This window comes from Myotis davidii, unplaced genomic scaffold (assembly GCF_000327345.1).
Source record: "Myotis davidii unplaced genomic scaffold, ASM32734v1 scaffold20, whole genome shotgun sequence".
NCBI lineage: Eukaryota > Metazoa > Chordata > Mammalia > Chiroptera > Vespertilionidae > Myotis > Myotis davidii.
Window position 1 is genome coordinate 491,787 of NW_006292574.1, and position 4,443 is coordinate 496,229.

The window sequence follows — 4,443 nt, forward strand, 5'->3', positions numbered from 1 at the left end:
TGACTTACATGAACTTTCTGTTACTTATACAAAGCATTTGCAACTCTTAGTTTGTTTCTTTTTAAAACACTTGGCTTGGGCACTAGAGGCTTTAGTTTAGAAGTACCTTCTCTCTCTCTCTCTTTTTTTTCCTTTTGCAAGGGGAGAAGTGTCCCCCACCCCCATTTAGACTAGGCAAGGTGTCCTTCCCTAATAAGGGAATGGGGCACTTTGGATCTATAAGAAAGGCATGACTAAAAGAGATTCCCGAGGCTGTAACTGAGGGGTAGGGCAAAATTAAAGCATTGAGGGTGCCCATTCACCCCAGTGATCAAATTGTTTTTGGTGGAAGGAATGAAAAAGGCCCTGGTGAGGAGTCTAAGTAGAGCAAGCCGTTCCCCGTGCCATGGGTTTACCTGTCACATCAAGGAACACCCTTGACTCCATCCCTTTACAGATGATGCTCTTAGTGCGGGCCTGTTAGCGCACTGGGCCCTGTCAATTCAAGGCCATCATATGGGTAGGTTCTGGTCCGGGAACCCTCCAACCCCCCAGACAGTCCCTCTTCCAGTGGCCAAACTTTTGACAGAGGAGGCACGACCCTTAAGGAAGCCCCTTCCCAGGGCACTGTCTTTTTTAGTGTCCCTCTTGTTCATACAAATAACATTGGCCCTTTTATGTTCCTTGTATTCTGGGAGTTGGGTGCCGTTGAGGTGACCTACGACTAACAATTGAGATACAGAGTTATCTTAGAGATATAGAGTTTCTCTTGGTCACACCGGCTGGGAAGTTCTGGAATTAAGACTAAACAGAGCCCTAGCTGGTTTGGCTCAGTGGATAGTGTCGGCCTGCGAACTGAAAGGTCCCAGGTTCGATTCTGGTCAAGGGAACATGCCCCGGCTGTGGGCTCAATCGCCAGTAGGGGGCTTGCAAGGAGACAGCTGGTCAATGATTCTCTCTCTCATCATTAATGTTTCTATCTCTCTCTCTTCCTTCCTCTCTGAAATCAATAAAAATATGTATATTAAAAAAAACTAAACTGAGTCTAAAACTAGTTATATGGGAGAAAACAAAATAAAAGAATGGCCATATTGGTTTTACTTTTTGTTTTTATTTCTTTATGCTTTTTCAGAATTCAAAAATAGTTACACAGATAAGGTGTTGTGTCCTTTTTTCCTCTTAATGGGAACCAGAACTACTCACTTGGCTGAGTCCGTTTCCTGGCAGTAGCGCGTTGCATTCGCTGAGTGTAGCCATGCAATCTAATTCAGCTTTGTGCCTCTGAAAACCTAGCACTCTGTTAGGCATGTCATCGCTGTAGGAGCCTACCCACTAAAGGCAAACAAGAATTGACAGTTGGGGTCTAATGGGATACAAAAGAAAGCATCTTTCAAGCCTAATACTGAAAACCATTGAGTTTGAGCGTGAGTTTCCCCTAAAATTGTATATGGATTTGGTGCAACAGGATGTATAGGAATGACAGCCTCATTGATCTTGTACTAATCTATATGTTCATCCTTTTTTCTGATGAGTAAGATAGGACTGTTATAGGGGGAATTACAAGAAAACAGCAACCAGTGACCAAGGAATGTTTTAATAATCTTTTCTAGGCCTTCCCTGCTTCTAGATTTATAGGATATTATTGCTTGTTTGGAAATTTATTTGATTCCTTTAACCTGTTCATAGCTGGTTTTGCTTTATGGCAGTGGTTCTCAACCTTCCTAATGCTGCAGCCCTTTAATTCAGTTCCTCATGTTGTGGTGACCCCCAACCATAAAATTATTTTTGTTGCTAATTCATAACTGTAATTTTGCTATTGTTATGAACCGTAATGTAAATATCTGATATACAGGATGTATTTAGGCGACCCCTGTGAAAGGGATGTTCGACCCCCAAAGGGGTCGCGACCCACAGGTTGAGAACCGCTGCTTTATGGGCTCGTCCTGGAGCTCCCATGGCCCAGACTGGGGGGGTTAGGTTCCTGGTTTGTATCTACATCTATTTCAGCTACCGCTCTTTTTACAAGTAAAGTCATACTTGGAATGAGACTCTGGGTGTCTGTTGAAAAAATCACAAAGGTTTTGACTTTGCATAGAATCTCTCTCCCTAACAATGGGGCGGGACACTCTGTCATAACCAGGGATTGGTGTACAGAACCCATTGCTCCCTCCAGGCAACGTAAAGGTGGGGTAAAGTACTTTGCCTTGGATTTTTCATCCACCCCTTGTATAATGCTACTGACGGGAGAGAGATCTCAGTACGGGGGAGAAGGCGGCTCCCTTGTCTAAAAGAAAGTTAACAGGCCTTCCTGCTACTTCAAGGGTTACCCTTCCCTCTGTCCCCCCAGTGATGACATTCTTATTGGGCTCTGACTGGAGCTTGGGGCCCCTTCAGTTTAAGGCCACTGTGTGAGCCAGCTCTGGTCCAGGAGCCCCCTGGCCTTGGGACAGTCCTTCTCCCGGTGGCCAGGCTTGTTGCAGAAGGGACACGGTTTTCAAGGCAGCGCCCTTCTAGGGCAGTCCTTTTTCCAGGGTCCAGGCTGCCCGCATTTATAGCAAGTGCTGAGAGGAGTACGTTCAGGTTTCCTTGCCTGTGGCCCTGCAAGGAGCAATAAGCTGGTCCTGCCTTTTCTCCTTGCGTTTCTTCTTTTCTAAAACCCTTTGTTCCTCTTCTTGATCCCTGTTGTAAGTTACTGAGGTTGCTGCTTTTTAAAAAAATTTAAATTCTTTATTGTTGAAGTCATTACAACAATATGCATATGTCTTCTTTTTCCCCCATTGACCTCTCCTCAGCCACTCCCATCCCCCAGCACATGCCCCCACTCTCCCCCTCCCCCCCACTGTCTGTGTTCGTTGGTTATGCTTATATGCATCATACAAGTCCTCCCCTGTCTTCCCTCTGAAGTTTGACCGTCTGTTCGATGCTTCTATGTCTCTGACTCTATTTTTGTTCATTGGTTTATGTTGTTCATTAAATTCCACAAGTGAGTGAGATCACGTGATATTTATCTTTCTCCAACTGGCTTATTTTGCTTAGCATAATGCTCCCCAGGTCCATCCATGCTGTTGCAAATGGTAGGAGTTCCGAGGGGTTGAAGCCCCTTGCAGCCCAATGGTCCTGGGCTCCCTAGCCCCGGGGGCTGGGTCTGCCTTGAGTTTCACACCTTTATTGTCTCTGCTCTTAGTTGTACCCGCTTCTCCCATGGTTCTGGTCTCTCCGTTATCCTTTTCTTGCGGTTGGTGAGGGCAGGTGCACAGTTCCTCTAGTGTGCCACTTTCTGAGGGCCCAGAGCCCTCTGGCATGCAGTTCACTGTGTGGCCCCAGCCCCTAAGGTGGATGGTGCCCTAAGTCCCTCTAGCAGTGCACTTGCAGCGTGGTCCTTTGACCTGTGGTTGGGCACACCAAGTTGCACCAGCAGCTCTGACTTGGGCTGAGGGTTGGGAATGCGCCGGGTGGCAGCTCTGTGTGCTGGGGACGGGGTGCGTACCAGCCAATGACTGTCTGTGCTGGTAGCAGAGTACCCACTGGCCCAAGGCTCTGTCTCTGCCGGGGGCATAGCACACACTGGGCTACAGCTCTGTCTGTGCTGGGGGTGGGGTGCGCACCAGCAGAGGGTCTGTCTGTGCCGGAGTGGGGTGCTTGCCCGGCAAGGGCTCTGTCTAAGCTGGCTGCAGAGTGCGCTTTGTCTGTGCCGGGGGTCTGGATCTATTTTTGTTCATCAGTTTACATTGTTCATTATATTCCACAAATGAGTGAGATCACGTGATACTTAGCCTTCTCTGACTTGGTTATTTTGCTCAGCATAATGCTCTCCAGGTCCATCCATGCTGTTGCAAATGGTAAGAGTTTTCTTTTTTTATATCAGTGTAGTATTCCATTGTGTAGACGTACCATAGTTTTTTAATCCACTCATCTGCTGATGGGCACTTAGTCTGGTTTCAAATCTTAGCTATTGTAAAGTGTGCTGCTGTGAACATAGGGGTGCATATATTCTTTCTGAAGATGCTACTCTTAACATCTTTTCCATGTGGGTAGTTGGTTCCATTCATAATTTCTATAGCTTCCTCCTAATATCTGGGGCTGACTGGATTATTGTTTAGGATAATTGCTCCAGCTGGGTCATCAGGATCTAGATGGGTGTATTTGATCAAAGCTTTCCTTAGCCTCTCCATGAAGAAGCTGGGATTTTCTTGGGAACCTTAGTCAATGGCTGCTGGCCTATTGCAATCAACCAGTTTCCTTTGGGAGGCTTTCATTCCCTGCAGGAGGCACAAAAGCATGTGCCCTCTAGCCCATCTCCCACCCTTTAAATCATAGTGCCAATTAGGATTAGAAGCGGGGATGGCCTCCACTCCTGGTGGGTGGTTATCCTGTGTGTGGTTTTCATTTGCATAGGCTAATGCCCTTCCCTTAATACTATCGCTTTCTGATGTGGTCAGGGGTTCTTGGAGGATTAGATTCATA